This window comes from Amphiura filiformis, chromosome 18 (assembly GCF_039555335.1).
Source record: "Amphiura filiformis chromosome 18, Afil_fr2py, whole genome shotgun sequence".
NCBI lineage: Eukaryota > Metazoa > Echinodermata > Ophiuroidea > Amphilepidida > Amphiuridae > Amphiura > Amphiura filiformis.
The window spans coordinates 47,152,634-47,177,158 of NC_092645.1; the positions used below are offsets into that span (position 1 = coordinate 47,152,634).

Here is a 24,525-nt window from a genome sequence, read left to right on the forward strand (position 1 = left end):
TATTCGTGCGGTTATATCCCAAACACCCACAGAGGTGATAGTTTACGGCGAGTTTTGTAATTATTACTTGATTTTGATATGTAAGTAATACTGATAAAAGTCGTCATAGGCAGTAATGTGTTTGTATTAAAAGAAATAACAAAAATAATTATTTAACTAATAGAAATACTATTTGGAAATTGCAGCAAGATTTGCAGATGTTTTTATTTGAACAGTACCAGTTCACCAGTTTTGCTAGTTTTCCTAATCTTTGGGCTAAATTAATAGCATCGTGAAAACCAAACAGTCAATTAATTTATGTCAACATTTACTTGTTTGACATCGCATGCAAACATTATCTTATTTACATAATGGTTTTGACCTCGAGTCATGAGTGGTGATTCATTGTTTAGGCCAAGTAAAATAAATAACGTGTATATCGTCCCCGCCCTCTCCGATTTTTGGAGATTTTCAAATATTTTAGTTATTTTTCCTATTTGCTTCCTTACTTTGTTTATAAAATTGTTGTGATGAAATGACATGTTTAGAAGTTCTTGGTTATCATTTATAAACACATTGCAAACACTTTCTTCAAGCTAGGGGTAGGGCTTTGGGGAAATAACAAAAATATTAGGGCCTCCCGATTTTATGATGTGTTGACAAACATTTGCCATTGCAATTTTACACAGAAATGAATGGTAAAACAATAACACGATAACAAATAATAAGGACCTCCCTCACCAATTTTTGAAAAAGTCCGGACATATACATTTTTTTTTACTTGGCCTTAATTGGCATACTCCTCTAAATATTTTACCGCACAGTCCTATGGTGGAGGGCTATTTTGTTGTGTAGTCCTACAAAGGTGGGTGACTAAAAAGTAGCCTGTTGGTACATGTTTTACCGTACAGTCCTATGGTGTGGGTTTTTATTTTTTATTTTGTTGTCCTAATTCGATTGCTCTTAGTTCGTTATTTATATAACTTCAAACACAAACCTTCTTAGGGATGCACCATTAGATTCTCAGGGTGGGGTAGGAAGTTTTTCAAAAAAAAAAAAAAACTTCACCCACTTCATGAGCAAAAAAAAAAACTTTCCCCACCAACTATAAAAATTAAAAAACTTTCCCGACCCCAACTTCCTACCCCCTCTCAGTATCAAATGAAAGCGCCCCTTAGTTTAATTCTTTCAATCAAAATTTCACTCCTCTGCTAATGATGACAAGTGATAATCGAAGTAATACTGCATTAGGCCAAATACAAAAATAAACATGTTTCACGTCTGTTGAGCCGTAAGTATCTTCGCGACGAAAGTATCGATGCGCATGTGTAGTGTAGGAAAGTCAGGGAAAGTGTAGGAATATTCAAAGTGAGTCGGTCTGTAAAGGGAATTCCCATATTTCTATTTCCGGTTATTCTGTGCAGCAGTACTCGTGGCAGAGGCTCGATACTGCACAGATAAACAATGCTAACTTCGTTTTCTCGTCCAAAATTGTTTGTTTGTCTGTTAGTATATTAAACTATTACTAAGGAGCCGATGTGTAAGGTCTTCAGTACCAGCACATTCAGACCCGAAAGACAAGTATATGATGGAATTGCAGTACACATGACATGGGGTCATGGTCACTGACATGCTGATGCAGTGACACCACCTCTGTGTCACTGAGGTAAGCTTAAATTTATATTTAAACTAGCATATAAATACTACTAGCCCGAAATGCATGACCTTTTCTTTCCTATCCTCGCACAACGGAGATGTCACTGGTAGCTGTAGAGAAGACGACTGAGGGTTTCGGGCTATATAAACTAGCTAATAAACTACATGGATCGAATCCATGGGTTCCTACAGTCACCGATCTGAGAGGGCCAATCTGAGGGCTGATGACACACATTCGATGGGTGTACTAATAAGCTAGCATGTATATTTTCCTAGACTGCAGAACTCAGTCCTCAATGATAGTCACTTATCTTTTGGTCGTTATATGACTATCATTTGAGGACTGAGTTCTTACCATACATCTTCCGAGGTGCAGTTGCAGACATTAGGCTATTGAAACTTGATGTTGAGTTTAGCGTCCCATTTTTTTCAGCTCATAATGAGGCAACTATTTCATTATTCATTATTTTCAAAGGTTTCATTATCAGAGGCCTTTTACCAATGTTTATGCGCTTTTGTTCATTCTAATTGGGTATCGCCAGTCGCAATATAATGTCACAAACACACATAAACATTTATAAAAGTATAATTATCTTACTTTTTGTTTTTCAAGTTTTAAAACAAACTAAATGTATTCCAAAGTATACCATGCCAGTCTTCTTCACTCCAATTTGTACTAACCTCTCCGTATACATTTGAGGATGGGGAAATGGGGGGTCGAATCATACAAAAATAACAATCATGCAGAACATTATGAGATAAATTTTTGGCACCAATTTGTCAAAACTAGGTCTTTCCTAGTTAAATTATTTACAACATCAACAATGTCCATCTGGTAAAAACATTTTGGCTAGGTTGAAATTTCTTCCAGTCTACCCTGGTATCCCAAAGGTATAATTGAAATAATTGGATAGAGCAAGGGTCAAAATCCTGTATATTTTTAATGCTAATTAATATTTAGATGGATTCATCTAATAGTTCTCAAGGCTTTCTATAGTTGTTGAAGGGGTTTAAAAATTTTGCAGAACAAATTTTCTTTCTGATTTGCAAAATAATGAATTATTTTCAGATTTTACATCTCAAACGCGGCACAAAATTCATAACGCGGGCGGTGGACGCTAAACTCAGAATCAAGTTTCAAGTGCCTTATATCTTTCATGACCGGCACTGAAGCATAGTCACGCGACTCACGCCTGTCAAAGACACTCGGCGTGAATTGAAAGACCATGTAACTCGCCACAAAGGAATGTCAAAGGTCATAAGACACCAATTTGGTATACTTCCGCGCCACGGAATATGATATTTAAGGTTTAGGACTACCATAGTATTTTCCCTTGATTGAGAAATCTATCTACTATCCACGAGTCCACAATGACACGATAGTTACTGTGTGGATAGAAGATAGTGAGTGCTAGTATAACACAGTCAGTCATTATATCATCTTAAGTTTTAAAACACATTAAAACAATTTTTTAAATTGTCCAATTTGGCTTCAATTTTATAGCTTGGTTAACATTTATGTATCTTAGCTGAAGTGTTTGCTTACTTTTATCCGAAAACACAGGCGCTGAAGTACAAATTCAGACCATATTATGAGTCCGTTAAATTCTGCAACCTTGCTTGATCAAAGTTGTTTTGACAACTGTCAACTGTGTCGGTGATTAAAGATTTGAGAAAATCCAGTGCTGGGCAAATCAATCCATCTCCTGATTTGCAAATGTTGACTTGTCATTGCAAACTGATGTTGATACCCTTCCGGTTCTTGAACATGTGAGCCCAGCACTACACGTGTTGATCATCTCTAACAATGGGGACTGTGTGTCTGGCGATCACTCGAGAAAAATTGACACAAAATTATGTTTTTCTTCGTTCCGACGGCTATACTGTGTATGTGAATGCATTAAACCACAGGCCTTCAAACACTGAAGGCCTATGATTAAACACATAAACACAGCACCTGTTGGAACTGATCCAGAGTACACATAAAATACAAACAATTTTAGGATCAGGCCTTTTTTTCAAATAATGTGAGATTCTTAGGGATAAACCCCTAGAGTACATGTACTACAAAAAGACTCTGAAGTGTTCTCTAATAAACTTATTTATGGTCGTGCGTCATGAATTGGGGTATAGGAAAATCTTATGTGTTACAGTTTTACATTTTTTCAGGACGTTCTATACCAGATCTCAAGAATGGAGAGGGGCACTGAACTAGTTTTGGTCTCATTTTGTTGCTAATTAATTTATCTAGCTAACATTTTGGAAAGTAACAACTTCACACTACATTTCCTTCTTGAGATATTGCAATGTCAGGGGTGGTGGTGGTGAATACGCTTGAGGTGAATACGGTTGAGGCATGTAAAGTATAGAGAATATTGATTTTTGGTGCCTCTCAAATTTATTTTTTACTGTAACTTCATAACCCAGCAAGGTATTGGCATGGATTATGTGCCATTGTTTCTGAATGTCACATTTCTTGAATAAGTTACCCTACTTCAGGTAAAAGGAAATTTGATGAGAAATTTAAATATGCCATTGGTTTTTGTGTAGAGCATGGAGGAAAAAAAATTTTGATTGATAATGTACCGTAATAAAAATCATAAAAATTATGTATGACTTTTGAACACCCTGTATCTCAGTTAGGCAACATAACTCATCATTACAAGTGTGCTTTTTTTGAAAGCCTGCAATGTTAAATGTATTAGCACATCTAAAAAGGTTTTAGCAGAACAGGTGTTTGTTTATGTTAATAAATAAGAGAGGAACAAAATTGTGTACTTTTTGAACCAATATTTAACTTTTCCACCCTATATGACATTTGTAGCACCCTGTATTGACCAATTGTGAGGCTGATCGGTTTTATCATGGATGGACATTTACAAAATTGATAGAAAAACAGCCTGGTAACAAACAACTGCTGACATTTACTTCATTGTTTTATGTTGTCCAACTGACACAACAGCAAAATGCACTGACATGCAACACCTTCCTGGAACACATTCACAGCGCAACAGATTTCTTTGGCTGGGTTCCAATTATTCACCAGTGTATGTGATCCCGGAAGCTGTTCCGTGTCAGGGTATTTTACTGTTGTGTCGGTTGGACAACTGCTTGGTTACTGACATGTGTTTAGAGTAGAGTATTGAAGTAATCCTGTGTGTAATTTTTGTTCATGTACAGGCGAATAATTGGAACCCAGCCAAAGAAATCTGTTGCGCTGTGAATGTGGTCCAGGAAGGTGTTGCATGTCAGTGCATTTTGCTGTTGTGTCAGTTGGACAACTGTTTGGTTACTGACCAGTGTTTAGAGTAGAGTATTGAAGTAATCCTGTGTGCAATTTTTGTTCATTTTTATGTAGAGGATTTTAAGATATGACCTTGTGAAAAATTATAAGTTTCATTTTGAGGCCAGTTTAGTTTTATAGGGCTTTGATGAATCAACTTCATTATTATGTCTTCAGAATCTTGCATGCTATACTTTGTGCATAACCCCAGCTGTCCAATAAATTTGTGCCGGTCGCCGGGAGCTACAGGGTTTTTCCATATCTGTAACCTCTTCATAGAGTGCATAGTTCATATACTTTATGTGCACAAGTTGCCATGTATGTCTCTTTTGGTATGATTTCTTTGTAAATTGTGACATGCCATTGTAACAAAAAATCTACATTTTTGACCAAAAATCACTTCTTTGATTTTATCGGACAGCCAGGTTATGTACAAAGTATAGGATGCAAGATTCTGAAGACATAATAATGAAGTTGATCGGTGATTGCGTTTAAGTTGCAGAGTGGATTAATGGAAATGTAGGCAAAATATGCAAATGAGCTCATTAAAGGAATATTTCGTGATCCTAGCATCCTCTTTTTATGACATTTTTCAGTAGATATCCACGAAAAAAACTTATTCCCAAAATTTCAGTTGATTCTGATTTTTGCGTTCATGAGTTATGATTATGTGTATTACACTTCTCCATTGACAATGCGTATACTAGAACGAAATTCAAATTTCACGATATCTTTGCTAAACGAATTAGTCTGCAAGAAATATTTTGTACATAAACATGTAGCCAGAGGTTTCCAATGATATAAAAATCTCAACTTTTTTTGAGAAAAGTGGGGGGATGAGGCTGTGGATCACGAAATCAGGGGCGTAGCCAGCTTTCTTGGTCGGGGGGCAAAATAAAAATTTTGGGGCACAGATGAAAAAAATTGCAGTTGCATCATACAATACATAGACTGTATGTCTTCGAGCTTCCCGAAAAGGGCCTTATTGGTATTTTACACTATTTTTGCCCATTATCCGGTTTAAAAAGGGCTGAATTTTGCCCTTTTCTTTTCCTTTGCCCTCCTGATTTTCTCTTTCATTTTTTGGGCACTTTTTCTTTCATTTTTTTGTCAGGGGGGGGCATGGCACTCTGTCCCCCCTCCCCCCCCCCCCTTTTAATATTCATAAATATGCAAATAATGTGACACATTGATCACTTCTTAACTTCCATTGCTTTACGTAGTGTCATGCTTCATCCGTATTGATAACTCTGAACTATATATAGCACATGAGGTCACCATACCCTATCACTGTACCAAATTTGATATAAAATTGGACGGATTCAAATTTTGACCAAAAATCACTTTTTTGACAAAAAAAACCACATTTTTGCCCAAAAATCACATTTTTGACTAAAAATCACATTTTTGACCAAAAATCACATTATTGACCAAAAATCATTTTGACCAAAAATCACATTTTAAGTAAAATCACATTTTTCATCAGAAATTATTTTTTTTAAAGCAAAATCACATTTTTTACCAAAAATCTTGTTTTTTACTAAAATTCATGTTTTTACCAAAAAAAGATTCTGAAGACATAATAATGATAAAATTGGACGAATATTTTTTGCATGATACCTGAATTTATCGATCTCGCTAGAGTTTTCAAATATCACACTCAACTACGTCTCGCATGATATTTGAAAACTCGAGCTCAACCGATAAATTCAGGTATCACGCTCAATCCTTCCAATTTTATATCAAACTTGGTACAGTGATAGTATATTGTGGCCTCATGTGCTGTATACTTTTGTGTAACAGTATTTGCATAATGCATATCTATGAATATTAATGAGCTCATTAGCATATTTTGCCTACATTGTCATTAATCAACTCTGCAGCTTAGACGCAATCACAGATTACCTTCATTATTATGTCTTCAGAATCTTGCATCCTATACCTTTGTACATAACCTGGCTGTCTGATCAATTTGTGTATCGGTCACCTGGAGCTACAGGGTTTTTTCATATCTGTAGCCTCTTCATAGAGTGCATAGTTCATATACTTTATGTGTAAAAGTCTCTTTTGGTGTGATTTTTTTTGTAAATGTGACAAGCCATGACCAAAAAAATCATATTTTTGACCAAAAATCACATTTTTGACCAAAAATCTCATTTTTGACCAAAAATCACATTTTTGACCAAAAATCACATTTTTGTCCAAAAATCACATTTTTCACCAAATATCACATTTTGACCAAAAATCATATTTTTGACTAAAAATCATGTCAAAAATCATTTTTGACCATGAGTCGCATTTTTGGCCAAAAATCATGTTTTTTTACTAAAAATCATGTTTTTGACCAAAAAAAGATTCTGAAGGTCTACATAATAATGATAAAATTGACGGATAATTTAGCATGATACCTGAATTTATCAGTCTCGCTAGAGTTTTCAAATATCACGCTCGACTTCGTCTCGCATGATATTTGAAAACTCTAGCTCGACCGATAAATTCAGGTATCACACTCAATCCGTCCAATTTTATATCAAACTTGGTACGGTGATAGTATATGGTGGCCTCATGTGCTGTATACTTTTGTGTAACAGTATTTGCATAATGCATATCTATGAATATTAATGAGTTCATTTGCATATTTGGCCCTCATTGTCATTAATCCGGCTCTGCAGCTTTTGGACAAAAGGTATTTTGATCTTTTAGAGCAAAGGTTGCCTGCTTGAACAGTCTATTGAGTTGCAGTGCAATTTGAGCAACATTTTGATACAATCACCCATCTTGATGATCACTTCTTAACTTCCATTGCTTTACGTAGTGTCATACTTCATCAGTATTGATAACTCTGAACTATAGCCTCAAATGCAAAGCTATCTGTGAGCATCAAAGTCAAAGCTAGACTTTTTGAGCAAGCAAATGTATGTCACCATTTTTTGTCAAATTCTGCAGCCTATCATTGACAATGCAAATTGCTGTATAAAAAGTGGTGTCTCATTTTCCACCATGTCCACAGAGATCCATTGTTCACAAAAGTGATTATTCAGGATGAAATCTAGATATCACTGCATGAATAACTTCCCGTGTAAAATTACCTAATAGTGAAGACAAATGTTGACTTTGGTGTCAATTTTCAGTATTGAAAGGATCGAGCCCGAAGTTGTAGAAGCAATATGGTCATGCCTATCAAGAGCACCACAGCATCAAATTTGATTACAGGTAGGCCTATGTATGAGGCTAAAAAATGATATGTCTCAAAGCGCCCGCGCATTCATTTTTCTTAGCGCGTCATGTCAGCTGAAACGGCAAATTCATGCATTTTTGCCATAAAATCATGAAATTCTGAGTCAAATTTGGAAGAAAAGTTACTTGATTCGATATCAGCATTTAGGTATAAAACAATTGATATTTGTACTTCAATTGTGTGAGTCAACCACATGTATGCTGTGTACTAAAAAATCTCAATAAAAAAAACCCATTCCACATTTGTTTTTGAAACTGACATGGGCTTTGAGACATAACATTAGCAATTTTTTTTAGCCTGAGATTGAGAACCCATACCTGTCCTCTTTTTTTTTTAATGCAGGCATCGGTCATGGAACGATATGGGAGTAATGTACTATACAAGTGCCAGAGCCGAGCATTTCAATGGACACTTGTGTAAAAAGTTGGGACTGGAAGGATGTGATTTGCCATATTTCCTGCTCCAGCGCTGTGTACAATGAAGGGCTTCATCTTCTTTGGTATACTTATCAACATCCTGCATGAGACCTGACGAAAAGGGTGAGACATTTTTGTATATTGGTAAAACAACATGATCAGTTCTGTTGTTTTGAAATTTTGGAACACAAATTGATTAGTTATACAAGAGTAGCTTTTTGTTGCTACCTTTCATCATCTTGCTGAGAATACAGCCATAAATGAAATTTACGGCCAAAAATATTTGCATTTTTCTATGTATGTATAGGCCCGGAGGGGGTTCTCCCTGGTAGAAGATATACGGGGATGTGCCACGGTTTTGGGGTACCTTTTCAGCAATTTTGGTATATCAATGGGTGGGTTTTCAGTGGAGACCAATGCGCATTTGGGCGAAAGTGCCCCTAAAAGCACCCAATTATGGCAAATTTGGGTGCTTTTTGGGTGTTTTTGTGGAAAATTGGTATACTGATGGGTGGCAAAATCAGCAAAAAGTAGGTATAGAGAAAGTCAGCATCTGAAAGTCTGCGTGGCACATCATAAGGCATGCAGTTTGTCTCGACATTTGAAAGGGGCGTGAATTCATTTTTGGATACGCCCCTATTATAATTAGGTAATACATGTACCACATGTAGTAAATCTGTCTGCTTTATCTGTATTGTGCCGTTCTTAAGCAAATAGTTAAACACGATTTCATCAAACATTATAACAATCGCTCTTTTACAGTGTGCAAGCATCCCGGGCAATAATTGGGCAATAATATTGTGCGTGAAATTATTGATTGGCTCCATACAAAGGATTTGAACCGGTGCCCTTCACCGTAATCATGGCGCAATGCAGTGCATTCAATCAAACGTTGTCGTCAACCTATCGTATAGTGCATTTGTTATGTGTGTGAGACGAGCTGTCGTGGTAGATTGCAATAGCTTGTAATCATGCTTTTGTTGAATGAATTTAAGTACTCCGCCATATTTACGGTATGATACGTCATAATCTAGGTGATTATTTGCATTGGATGACTTGAATACGCTGGCGAAGTTGTGTAATAATCGGATTAATGCTATAACAGTAGGTGAATACGAGTTTTGAATATATCGCGTTGCAAAGCCCCATTCAGTGATCCCAGCGAAAGTGAAAAAAAAATCAAATTGTTACTTTTATTAATTTTTTTAATGAAAAAAATTGGCAAAAACCCCAAGAAAACGGCAGTATCGACGAAGTTGAAGCCCCATTCAAATACATGTAGGTAATTTATATATACTGTCAGTATATAAATTACAGATTCAAGTAAATGCATTATTTTTGTCTTAAAGGAGGGTAACCCTATTGGTTTTGGATATGGATTGTCTTTAAAATTACACATAATATCAAATATTGTCCCTTTATACAACTTTGTGAAAAAAACGAGAGCATTTTCTGCATAAATGTGAATAAATAGCAAAATTTGCAACCCAATTCTTGGCAAGCAATAACATGTGTCGTAATTCCCCGGCGTTCGTCATGTGCCATGCGTGCGTGGTTGCACTGACATAATAACCAAGCTCCGCTGTACTAGGTACACATTCCAATACTAGCTACGGTGACATTTCCCCACAACCAGTCTTTTCGTGTTCGTCTGTACAAATGTATATCGATCATGATGATTTTTGTATATAAATTATGGCAAATGGCAATAGAGCTCAATAACAAAGCAAAACAGAAATGCCCCGACGACAATGCTGGAAATGGCTGTATTGAACAGAAATTTAGATTTTTAAAAACTCTTTTTCGTACCGATTCAGAAAAACAAAACAAATATATTTCCCCTTGCAATATGTACATTTCAAATGAATGTAAATAATTTTGGGTTTAAAAAATGGAGCAGAAAAAAAACCTGTCACTACCGGGATTTGAACCGCGGACCTCTGGGTCAACAATACGACGTTCTAACCAACTGCGCCATGCGGTCAGCTTCTCATTTCAGAAGAATTTTCAAAGCTTTAAAGTAACATTGTTGATCTGAAGTCTCTTCTGCAGTTATTGCAGTTCGCTCTTTTCATACAATGTGAATGACGCGAAACCAAACTAGCTGTTGAGGAGACTATAATTATCTACGATAAGCCTATCCAGAATTCCAGAAATTGGTAGCCACCCAGAAATACATCGACTTGGAGTGTCAAATTTCAGAATAGGAATAAGAAAAATACAATCTATTTTGTGATACCAAAAACTCATTAACAATGACAAAAATCGGGGGGATGATGTTGTCGATCGGGTTACGGACCTTTAAATAGGCCTACACAGCTTTCGGCTGAACCACTAGCAGAAGACACCAAATTGATGTTTTATGACCTTTGACATTCTTTTGTGGCTAGTGACATGGTCAGTTCAATTCACGCCGCCGAGTGTCCTTGACAGGTGTGACTCTGCTTCAGTGGTCATGAAAGAATTCAAAAGATAACCTCTGCCCCAATAATCCCAAGCAAACTGCTCTTCGGATGATGTATCATAAGAACTCAGTCGTCAAATGATGATAGTCATATAATGACCAAAAGATTATTACTGACTATATCATTGAAGACTGAGTTCCGCAGTCTAGTACAAAATCTGAATTTTGATGATTTTCACGATCGTCCGGATGAAAAAATCACTGAATGGGCCGTTTGTTCCCTCCTCTCCTTAACCTGGCAATATGAATCAAAGAAAAATAAAGAAAAAATTAAATAAAACAAGAAAAAAAAAGACAAAGAAAAGAAACAATAAAAGAAAAACAAATATGAAAAGTTCGAACAATAATTGGTTTATAAAATTAATGTGACCGTGATGAAGCTCGAACTCACCACCTTCCGATTTAAAGTTCAAGCGCCGTGTACCAAATTCTGATGCCTTACCAAGTGAGCTGTGCTCCTGAGATACGAAATAAAAATACAATAATACACTGTATACCTGCTTGTGTCTGTAATTATTTGCTCAAATTCCATAATGGTACAGTGCAACAGAGCAAAAATGCCCAAAATTTAAAAGCTATATCATTTATGAACAATATACACTACACATAAAAATACTAATACAAGGGAATTTCAACATAAGAATCCAAACAATTAAGTACCAACATGCACAGCTTTGTCCTTATATCACATTTGGGTTTTTAACAAAATGTTATCAAACCTGTACTGTGATTGGCAGCTGCACAAGGCATCTCTTTGATAGCTGGTATGGCCATCCATTCAGCAAGTGGCTACTAACTGACCTTGACAGGCTTGAATGAGCACTGTCATCTGCTACAAAACCATCACTCCATAATGCTACAGGGAGCACAGTACTTTGACAATGGAGTGAAAGACTATTATTATTGATTAGGCTCGGATTTTAAAAGTACAGCTCCTATGCGTGTATAGCAAAAAATTGGAATAGAATGTTTGGAATCATGTTACTAAAATACTAAATGCATTCTGCAAAATGTGCTCTGACCAATTTATAAAGCATTTCATTACATGTAGCTTTAATTTGACATAATGTTTGACATGTTTGGAATTATGGTAAATCATTAAATAAAATATTTATTAATTAATCACTTATGTCAATTAATTAAAAATGTAATGCAAATATGCATATTTTCTCTGACAGAATTGTAGGATTTGACAAGAGCCATCTTTCTTGTAAGTTTGATTCTTATAACATACCGGTATCAGACATGCGTCCCGTTATAGTTGCAGAAAAAAATACGCGTGCAGGACACACATACGCACACACCCCCCCACACACACAACCCCCCCCACACAGGATCGTACCGTTTTACATTTGTATAACATTCATTGGCGCTAGTAGTAGTAAATTCCAATTTTCTTTGCTTTACCTCACTTGTTCTGCTCAAAATTAAAAGGGGACATATCTGACAGTAAAAGCTTACATTTTATTAAATAGCATAAAACAGATAAAGCAGACAAATTTACTATACATAGGCCTATACATGTATGGTATGTCAGGGACTGTTTAAGAATATATCATTAGATTTATGATATTTACTTCGAGGACTGTTATATATCAAAAATGTGAAAAATATCAAATTTTAATAATTTGTCATAAAATTTGTATTCTATCGTGAATTTCAAACAATGAAATTTATTTGATATCAGAAAGACATTCTTCTTATTCAGAATGTAATTCGATATGTCTGATGTGCTCTCATGTCCCACAAAAATACTATCGAAACGCTCAAAACGCTCATTCCAGATCCCTTAACTTGGTTAATTTTCTTTGTCTTTTCTTTTCTTGTTTTATTTATTTTTTCTTTATTTTTCTTTGATTTTATATATTGCCAGGGTAAGGAGAGGAGAGAACTAAAGGCCCATTCAGTGATTTTTTTAATTTTTTTTCATCCCGATCGTAAAAATCATCAAAATTCAGATTTTGGATACTAGATCATGGAACTCAGTCTTCAATGATAGTCAGTAATTTTTATATTTTGGACATTATTATGACTGTTATTTGAGGACTGAGTTCTTATGATCCGAGGAGCAGTTTCAGACAATTGCTTGAGATTATTGGGGCAGAGGTTATCTTTTGAATTCTTTCATGACCAATGAAGCATAGTCAAACCTGTCAAGGACACTCGGCGTGAATTGAAAGACCATGTCACTCGCCACAAAAGAATGTCAAAGGTCAAAAAAACACCAATTTGGTGTCGTCTGCTATCTAAAGGCCTATGGCTGATTTTGTACCTTTCGTCATTGTCATAGATGTGCTAACATAGCTTGCTAGTACAGTGGTTCAGTCGAAAGCCGTGTTTCAAAGACAAAAAATAATGCATTTACGTGAGTCTGTAATTTATATACCGGACCGGTACTGACAGTATATAAATTAGCTACATGTATTTGAATGGGGCTTCAACTTCGTCAAAACTGTCGTTTTCCTGTTTTGTTTTTTTGCCATTTGTTTTTCATTAAAAAAATTTATAAACGTAACAATTTGATTTTTTTTTCACTTTTTTCTGGGATCACTGAATGGGACTCTCTGGCGCGGATTATTCAAAACTTGTTTTTACCTACTGCTATATAATATTAATCCGATTATTACATAACTTAGCCAGCGTATTCAAGACATAGGTTATGTAAGGGATAAACTGTACATGGGTATGGAGGCCCTGCATGCTTTTATCGATTGGCTCCAAACAAAGGATTTGAACCGGTGTCCTACAGTCCATTCAATCAAATGTTGTCAGTGTGCGAGACGAACGATGTATAAATCTGGAGGTCACATCATCACTTATCATGCTTATTGTAAAAAGTTTGTCCAATGCATATACTGTGTGTATTGTTCCCGGGTATTGTCAATGCAGTCAAGCAAACAGGTATTATATTTTGAAAAGGCCGCTATAGGTGTCTTGAGCGGCCAATCATATGGGACATAATCAAATTGCAGTGACTGCTTCCTTTGTTACCACATGTCAGTCATCTTGTGATTATTGGACCATGTAAACCTGCAAAAAACGAGACAAAGTGAAGGCCCTGTGCCCCGTAAATTTTTTTTCGAAGACCCCCCCCCGTATGTAGGATTTTATTGCATCAATTTGTGTTTGACAGCCTTTTCACTTTAAGGTTATTACATGTGTTTTTCATGTGCTTATTTCTAGAACGTTTTACAGAAACAGCATGCAGAGATGACCTCAAGTCAAGCCTATGATAGAATATTGATCCACATGAACAAGATCCTGACATTTGGCTAGCTGGTGAGTCATCCTGGGGGAACGAGGTGGAGGGAAACGGCACCATTTTTCTAGCTATTTGTAGTGTTAAAGGGTCATTGTGATTCACAGCCTCATCCCCCACGTTTCTCAAAAAAAAAAAAAGTAATGTAATAATGTCTATACAAAAATTTCTTTCAAATTAATTTGTTTAGCAAAAATATCACCAAATGTTAATAACATCCAAAACATAATTTAACACAGTGCTCTACATGTATGGAGCAGTGCAATACACATACGGTAATCATGCATAACTCACAAAGACAATTTTTTTTATTAATTGTTTAAAATCTGAATCAATTTTTTGAATGAGCTTTTTTCATAGATACCTACTGGAAAAATGTCATAAAAAAAGATGCTTGGAACATAAAATACTTCTTTTTAACTATTTGGCCTAATTATAAGGCAAAAACAGACAAAAACAACACCTATGTACATGTAGACTTATGTTGTGAGTGTGCAGTGGTAGCCAAAATGTGGCGGCTGCCTGCCCCTGTTTTTCAGGGGAATTAAAGATTTGGTCAGTTGAGGAAAATATCTGGGAAAATTATTGGTTGGGCAAAATAGGAAAAGTTCTGCTTTCATCTGCAGTCGGTAAGAAATCTGAAAATAACCTTTAATCTATAAAATATGACTGAATTAAAAATTAAGTTGGACTATTTTTACCCCTCAAAATTGCTTTCTTTTAAAAGAGTTTGAAAAGCTAAATTGCAACAGTTGTACCTAGACAGGAGCTATGCACCTGTCCCGCAGGCACCGTATTAAGGGGCTGTGAAATAATTATGTGTACCCCTGGGGTGGTCAATTCTCAAAGTGGTCCGCCAAAAATTGCTTGCCCCCCTCCCTTCGGTCATGCCCAAAAATCTTTGCCCCCCCTTTTGACACACTAAGATTTTGGGCTGCCACATTAAGCTTCATCTGATTTGGCTAAAGCTTGGTGAAAGTAATTCTCCATATCAAGGGAGCATGAACAAAATCATACTGAGGTCACTCGAGGTCAAAGGTCATATGGGGGTCAAATGTTAGAGTATGCCCAATTGGGCTTAAAAGTGGTAAAAAGAGGGGGTCAAATAGCATTGCTACTTTCCGAACACGCTGTCAATTTGAGAGCACACTTGTATGCCTATGGCATAAATTGCTTGGGCCGGGAGGCGGGCAAGTATGACGGTTTTGAGAATTTTTGAGCAGTTAGGTACTAGTTGTATACCGTTCAGGAGCGGACTCAGGGGGCGGTGGGCCCACCCCCCCAAAAAAAAAAAAGAAGAGAAGAGAAAGAGGAAAAAGGAGAAAAAAGTAGAGAAAAGGAGAAGGGAAAAGGTTAGATTGCACGTATAAGTAGGCCCATGCTTAAACCATAGTTTTATAAATATATAGGTCTGTGATTATTTTAGGCATTGCTTGAAGGCGGGTCCTCTGCCCAAAAGCATGTGAAAATTACGGCGGGCCCGCCGATAGGGCCCGTCACATTACGGTCACCGAAGTCAGTAGGCTAAGACGGACTCCATGCTGACTTCAATTCAATATCGATCCATGCATGCTTTAATTGCGAATCTCAAGTCTTAGGCCTAAACATTTAAAATGTTACAAATTGAGTTCAGGCCCTTTTTTGTTTTAAAAAGCAATGATATATAGTGTAAAAATGATGCACCAAATGGCTTCAACTGGACCTTCATTTTGCAAAATTTCAAAACTTCTCATGGGAACATCCCCCTCAGACACCCCGTGCATATATAAACAACTGCCCGCTTTCACTTCTGTATTTAACACCCAGCACTGCCCAAAGTAATCACAAAAGCAGGCGGTCACGAAAGCAGGCGAGACTCGTGGTTCGAGAACCGCCTTGTACAATAATGGTTCAAATTTGTCCACGAATGATTTCAATTGGGCCGTCATTTGGCAAATTTTCGGCCTTTTCAAACTTAAACTTTACACAATAATAGTGCAAAAATAGTCCACCAAATGGCTTCAATTAGGTCTTCATTTTGCAAAATTTTCTCACTTCTGAGGGGGCACATCCCCCTCAGACACCCACTGCATGCACAACTTCATCATGGGTTCATTATTATAAAGCAATACCCGGAAATACAATAAATGTCAAAATTTGTCCACGAATGGCTTCAATTGGGCCGTCATTTGGCAAATTTTCGTCCTTTTCAAACTTAAACTTTACACAATAATAGTGCAAAAATAGTCCACCAAATGGTTTCAATTAGGTCTTCATTTTTCAAAATTTTCTCACTTCTGCATGCGCAACTTCATGGGTTCATAATTATAAAGCAATAATTCACAAGTCAAAACTTGTCCACAAATGGCTTAAATTGGGCCATCTTTTCACCAATTTTAAGCTTTTTCAAACTAAAATTTTACACAATAATAGTAACAAAATGGTCCACCAAATGGCTTCAATTGGGTCTTCATTTTCCAAAAGTTTCTACTTCTAAGGGGGCACATCCCCCCTCAGACACCCCCTTGCGTCGTGCAAGCGCTTGCTGCCACATTGTATTTCACAACAAAAAACATAGTTTGCGCCCCCGGTCTACAAATTCCTGGATACGCGCCTGTACTTAATTTCAAAACATGGCAAAAATATTATAACAGCTGCACCAGACTTTAAAAAAGGCATTCATGGCACTGAAGAACAATCTCAAGAGGAAATTACCCGGTTTAAAAGATCAACAAAATATGGAATAGGACTCAGCAGAAAGTGTTTGGTCCTGTGTTCGCTCAGTTTTAGGCAACCCTTCAGGAAACCCACGACAGTGCTATCCACCCTCCTATCAAACAGAGAGTCAAGTTTACAGCTAAGCAACAGATCATAATATAAACTGTAATCTCCTCCCAGGATTGAAATCCCTGAAGCTTTGTTCAACAGCTGAAAGTAAGAATAATTTAAGAAACAAACTCCGAACAAGAAAGGCTTTTAACAAAGAATACTGGGTGTGGGCTGGCACCTTCAAAAATTATAAGACCAAGTATCATAATGGTATTGAGTATGTGAAAATAGGTCCAGATAGGATGACAGTCCATGCCCACCAAACAATGATTTGTAGGCTATATAGTACATTGCTATTTCAATGTTGCTATCTTCAGTAGATAGCAGGTAGCAATGCATATGCTGATGATTTGAATCAGCATGATGTCATACTTGAACCACATAACTTTTAATGGTCAAGATCATTTATGTTCATATGTTAAGAAAGCCTGCAGATCATGTAAAATGATGTTTTAAAACTTGTTTTGCCCCCATTAAGAGATCACACTACTAAATCAGGTCCAACCCTATCTGACTGAAGAAAAAACAACCAGTGTTTCTATTTGCTGACCATACCTGAAAAAAAAAAAAAAAAGTTTGGAATGAAGGCTGATGTTCCCATTGGTTTGTAATAGTTGTGCTCTGTGGATGTTTTCTTATTACAATTCTGACATTTTAGGAAGGTTTTTGGTTCCATTCATGATGTCACAACATGGAGGCACTGTACTGTAGTGTTTGGTATACATGGTTTACATCATGTTCGATGCACCACTGCGAAAAATCAAGCCAACTAATCGAACTCAACTACCAAAAAATTGGTGGTTTTAGGGTAGAATATATCATAAACCTTTACAAAAATTGTGTTTTGAATGATCAATGATGATGATGTTGTAACCATGACAAAATGATTAATTCTTAAGTACCTTTCAACACATAAAAGAATAGTAACTTGATTTAGTGGTGTGTATTGGGCTATTCCAGTTGAAATCCATACAGGCGCTATGGAAGACATGATCTTAATCTTCCATACATTGATTGTGAATTTCAACAGGGTTACCTGAATGGGCTCTGGTCAAGAGTAATACATATTACCCAAGTATTTTACTGAGTTGGTTGTTTTATGATCTTACCAAAACAAAATCATGTTGAATCAGTTTATTTTTATTTTTTATTGTTAGGAATATTTCTGTTCAGAAGTGACTTTGCAGCCAGCATGGACTAAAGGATGTCGGAACAGCAACAATATCCAATAAAGAGATATTGACGAAAAGGTAAGATGTTATCTAATATCTACTCCTACTCAGTGTGTTCTTTGTAAAAATCCTTTGGAGGGGGCCAAGCCACCTTCAGAACATTTAAAATGTAAATTGTAAATGCAAATTAGATATAAAATCACATTTCTACAGTTTGGCTGTCCAAGTTGTGGCTGTCTGTATGTCTAGCACAAGAGGGGCGGGGTTCAAAACCACATCCGAGCATTACTTTGGGGCTTTAGGTTATTTGTCTTACACACGTTAAAAAGACCAAAAACAGGGTAGACCACAGGAGACTTTTAATTTATTGCTGCAATCAATTAACAGTATTCAATTTTAAATTTCTATTGTCGTGTGTTAATCTTATCATTATGGAGCATTGTTTTGCATCTCCACACAGAAAATGATCTCCATGAGGTTGTTCCAGAACCCATAATTGGCTGTAAAGGGCATTAGGTTTAAGACCACCACCACCCTCACCCATTCACCCCGAGACCACCCCTTCGTAAAGGTTTGTGTAAAGACATTTAATAAATGCTTGGATCAAAATAATTAAGGTGCAAAATATAAGGGCTTTTGTTGTTCATGATGATTAACCTTTTTCAAACATGCTTATAAAAGAAGAATGTCATTGGGCTCAATTACTTACTGCTTGCATTTCCCCACTCTTTCCATTTTAATAGGAGAGGACAGATGTAGAAGCAGCCTTCAAAACATGAGGGAGATGGGTTAACAGACAGCTACTCATTTTGGCACTGCGGACTGAGAAGAAAACAGCAGCTCTTTCTGATCGCAGAAGTTTTTCAAAGCCATTTTTTTGTCTTTGGTGGTGTTTTAAACTATCCACAGGTCTTGATGAACTACTCTGGACTTTTTCAGCGTGTAAAGGCCAGAGTAATGGGAGAGAACATGGACCTTTTTGAGCATCATTATTTCTGACTTGTATTTCTAAAGTATATAAAACTATACATTTTTGTATAATGATGTATACAGTAAGCCAAAGAATTAAGGTACCAGTTATTTCACCCCTGTATATCCTAAATAAAAACAAATATGTCAAAATTAAAACAAGCAGTGAATACCTGTAATCTTTAGCTCTGATTTAAGACCTTATGTGTTGAAATTGGTTGAGAATTAAAGAAACGGTGATCTAAAAACCTGCTGAAGAAACTTAATCAAAAGTTGCACTTTTGTGTTCTAATCAATGAAAGCACAATGCTAGTTTTAATGTGCTAATCAATGGAAGCCCAGCGCTGGTTCTCTTGTTCACAAACGCTCTGTGTACAAATCAATAGGACATTTAACACAGCAAACTGCAACTTTTAAATTGGTATCTTCCTTGGGTTTTGGGATCGCCGTGTCTTTATTTCTTGAACAATTTCAACGAATGAGATCTTAAATTGAGCTAAAAGATACAGCCATTGACTGCTGGTTCCAATTCTGACATATCTGTCTTTGTTTAGGATATACAGGAAGTGAATATAACTGGTACCTTAATTTTTTGGCTTACTGTTATCATACATAGCGGTAAATGTAAATGGAAATCAAACTTATACTTCTACGCGACTCAAATTTGGCACACTCACCAGAGCGCTTTCACCGGGTCAAGCGGATGTTATTGCTATGAAGATTGTTTTTGCTAGTAATGTAGTACTAGGACACCTCCGATGACGTCACAGATGTTGATGACGTCAAACAGGAAGATGTTGTGCCGGGGTCAGGAGGTTGTCCCAGACAAAAGATGCTGGTTGAAACGGTGAAATGGCTCCGGTGAGTGTACCACATGTCAAGGTCATTTTGGGGTCATTCAGGGTCAAATTGCCATAGATTGTTACAAGGTCATGAAATTAAGTGGGAAGGACCAGTCGACCACCGTAGCAAGACAAAAAATGTCAAGGTCATTTTGGGGTCATATCAACATAAAAAAATTGTAGGTTCATGAACATCCACTGTAGCAAAACAAAAAATGTCAAGGTCATTTTGGGGTCAATCGAGGTCATCCGGAGTCAAATCGCCATATATATATTATTGTAGGTTCATGAAATTTGATTGGAACGACTACTGTAGCATTTTTGGGGGTCATTTGGGGGAAATCGCCATAGATTGTTGCAGGTTCATTTACTTCTGCTACCAAAAGTAATCATGAAAGCAGGCTAGACTTGTGGTTCAAGAAGTGCCTTGTAATTATGATGTTCTGTTTCAAATTTTTTTTATCACAGTACTATCAAAACCTTTTATGTTGATATATACCATAACAAATTTACAGAAGGAAAACAAAATACATCATTGAAATAGTAATTATTCCGGTAAATTTTTTTCCAGTAATTTTTTTTGGTAAGGTACAAGTTTTTGTTTTAGTTTGTGCTATCTACGACCTATCGTTACCAAATTATTATACAAAAATCTCTTTTTTAGGTATAAACAGCACATTAATTTTTTAGTTGTACAGGGCAAAAATTTCACCTTGCTCTGATTTTGGTGAAAATGGTGGCAAAATGTTTGTCTTGACATGCGAATCATAAAAAGGTATCGTACTTGCCATCTAAAATGTACTCTTTACTTGTTATGCAAATACATTATCGATCAACAGTAGCCAATGGCCATGGCCTTTTGACTGTTTTTCCCCTGTACCTTATTAGGTTAACACCGTAGATGTGCAAAACTATTCTTTTTATGATTTGTGTCAGCTAAACACACAACTTGCCACCATTTTCCTCCAAATCAGAGCAATTTTGAATTTCTGTACAACTAAAAATGTTCAATTTTGACCAAAAATTAGGTATTTGTACAATAACTCGGTAACGATAAGTTGTAGATAGCACAAAATATACATTTTTGAAATCCTTATGACAAATAATTGGGATTTATTCAACATGATCGGAGAAATTTTAATTTTTTACCCCTGTATTACCTTTCGTGACCTTTAGGGTAAAATCCAAAATGCCTCCATATCTTAAAATAAAACTTTGGACCATGTACGGCATGTGTGCAAATTATGATGCTTGTATCAGAAAGTGCACAATTATTTGGATTAGCAGCTTAACTAAAAGAGTATAATTTTAAGAGTATTGTCTCTGACAATGTAAATCATGTTAACTCAGTAATACAGAAGATACTTTGTTAAATATTGAGACGTCTTAAAACATTTCATGACGTACAAACTCTTAATATTTATTGTAGTGTAGTATTTGTGTATTGTAGTGTGGTTTGGTCGCTTCAGTGAAGATATGCGTAAATTAAATGTGTTACAGAAGGGATGTGCAAGAATATATATTATGCGTACAATCACCTTACTTCTTTTGAAATAATGTTTCTTATAATAGGGTGGAAATCACTTCCAAATCGGGGAATGCATTTCTAATCACTGTTAATGTTTAAATGTCTAAACTAGCTTATAAGCTGAGACAAATTTCTTGGCTCTACCGCCTTGCACAAATGGTTATGATACTGGATACTTTTAATCATCTTTTTCGTACAGTGGGGTTGAAGTTTGGAATAAGCTGAGTAATGAAGTAAGAAGTCCAACAAATGTGCAGACTTTCAAACAATTATTTAAAGACCCATTTAGTGATCCCAGTGCAAGTGTAAAAAATTAAAAACTGTTTATAAATTGCTTAAAAGTGAAGGATAAGTCATTCAAATTATCATATGGTATTTTTGAAATGAAAAATTTGGCAAAAACACCCCGAAAAAACAGCAGTATTGACAAGTTGAAGCCCCATTCAAATACATGTAGCTAATTTATATACTGACAGTATATAAATTACAAATAACATGTAAATGCTTTACCACGGTACTTGTGTTTTTACTTACTTTGAAAATTGTATTTATTTGTGTTTTTTAATTTGTAACTAATATTTGTATATACAGGGTGTCCCAGAAAAAAATACCGAGTAATCAAAAAATTCAAAATGTAGCGCATAGCCTATTTTGTTGTGCATCACATACCTAAATTTTATTTGATTCGATTGACTGGTTCCGGAGAAATGAACGATTACATAATGCGCGCATCAACACAGTTCATTCCAAGTTTGATCAACAGGCTCTTTTTCATACTCGCTCACCGCTTCCTAAAGCTTGTGTATCTCATTAAATTTAGTCTACATTACCTATTTAAATCCGACGGTTTTATGTCATTCATGATTTCACTGAAGATAAATAACATCCGAGAAAACTTTGATTTCTTCGATTGGAAGCTCTCCAACTTTAATTCTTTAGGTTGTGCAAATATACTTTACAAAGAACATTTGATCCACGCAACATTAACGTTGAAGTTTTAACAGATTTTAGGGAACAAACGAAAAGATCGATGACGTCCTATAAACGTAACTAGTTTCGTTTCTCAGCCGACCCCCTCCCTCCCTGCCAGAAACGTAATAATGAAATGTTGAAATTTTTGATATAATAATAATAATGACACATTCTTCAGACCGATGTTTTTGTACAAACGTAATCGAGTATTTTTACCCCTCCCCCTAAACGAAAGTTCGTTTATAGGACGTCATCGATCTTTTGATTTGTTCCCTTAACTTTGCATTACAATTTCTTTGAAATATTCCGAAAACATTAATGTGTGTGTGAAATTTTTAAGCCAGCTGGAATTCTTTATATAGTAATTCTTTATGCAACATTTATATCAACATTAACAAAAAAAGATATTTACAAATACAATAAATAATGTTCAATATTTCACAATTGTGGTCCAGGAAGCAGGGATCGGCCTTCAAACTAATGTTTACAATTATTTTTATATATTGAGTATGGTGCTGTTATGGATGTTTGAATCTGATTGAATGCTTGTTATTTATGTTCAATTATACTGACTAAAAGTATTGTCGCTGTACATGTAATGTTCAATAGGAAATAAAGTTTATTAAAATTTAAAATTTACTCTTTCCTTTTGTTTTATTGTTTCTTGGTATTATGGATGTTGACATTTGTAATATCAAGATGGATTAATCCAATATGTTACTAACCACATTATTTAACTGGAAAAGGTTAAGTATTAATTTATAACGATTTAAAAATGAATCCATGGGATTTGATAATTAATTTTTAATCACTCTTAGATTAAGTTTTTAAAATCTTTGTAAAGAATAACTTTAAAACCACTTCCTTTATTTTTCCCTAACAAGTACAGTCCTTCAAAGATTTTAAAATTAAATCCTGTGGATTTATTAACTTTCATCATCATGTATTATAATAATAATATCTGGTCAACAAAAATGTTTTTGCAGTATGTGTAATCTGTTAGCAGTGGCTTAGCCGTGAGTGACAATGGGTTTAGCTTTGTCCTTCCCTGTGGAACGCTTTTGACCCCACTTGTGTGATTCTGGCCGCCCTGGTATTTTGGATTTTTAGGGCGCCTTTTGACAATTTTATGAAATATTTGCTGCCCCGCACAGCAAGTCACATTGCCCACCCTCCCCTTTACTATTGTGCCACTTTATTTTTCACTTTGGCATTATCAATTAATATTTGCTCAGATGGTACGACAGTTTTTCCAATATGAAGCCCCAAATTCTAACGATGCGTTCCTTACCATGCTTTTGAAGATTCATGCCATAATAAAATGTTTGTAAAGGTTATAAACATGTTTTTGCTTTGGTCAAATTATTTTAACAACATTTAAATAACATTTTTGTCAAACTAATAGAATAAAAGTAATTTTCCTACCGGGGTGAAACTCCTTGTTAGACCTGGGTTAATATTCATATTGTGAGTCCTTTTCATATCTTGAAATGTCAAGAAGATATGACCCCCGAGTGGGGTCAAATGAAAAAGATAAAAAAATACAGAATATAATAAAAATAATTTCACCACCGGGGGTGCTACTCCTTATAAGACTGGTAAATATTCCTATTTAGGGTCTCTATCTCGAAATGCCAAAAGGTGTGACCCCGAGTGACAGTGGTATACTACAATATAGTACCGAAGCCACATGGTGCGGTGAATAGTTTATATATACCATAGCCCGACATGTAAATGTTTTCTGTAAAACATTTCACTCAAGCGTTGCTGAGCATGCTTTTGTTTTTCTTTTTATAAATTAAATATTTTTGAAATTCGAAAACAAGAGACTATGAAAACACATATGTGACGTGTCATGTCAAAAGGAGACACTTGTGGGCAGGATCGTAAATGGAGAAATAGCCAAAAATCTGCCCGGGGTGATTTTTTTTTTTTTTGG

At 35.8% G+C, this 24,525-nt stretch overlaps 1 protein-coding gene and 1 long non-coding RNA gene across 3 annotated transcripts in view; both read left to right on the plus strand.

Annotated features, from left to right (window-relative positions):
- LOC140138746 (2-amino-3-ketobutyrate coenzyme A ligase, mitochondrial-like) overlaps window positions 1-24,525 on the plus strand; it is a 90,013-nt gene that overhangs the window by 4,417 nt on the left and 61,071 nt on the right. The window lies entirely within an intron of this gene.
- LOC140138745 (uncharacterized) lies at window positions 1,393-19,365 on the plus strand. 2 transcript variants are annotated; one of them, XR_011857054.1, is made up of 6 exons: window positions 1,393-1,645; window positions 8,499-8,695; window positions 14,220-14,315; window positions 18,261-18,353; window positions 18,736-18,846; window positions 19,019-19,365. It is a non-coding gene; the product is annotated as an uncharacterized lncRNA (long non-coding RNA). The 2 variants fall into 2 exon arrangements; XR_011857055.1 differs by lacking the exon at window positions 18,736-18,846 and having other exon boundaries at window positions 19,019-19,363.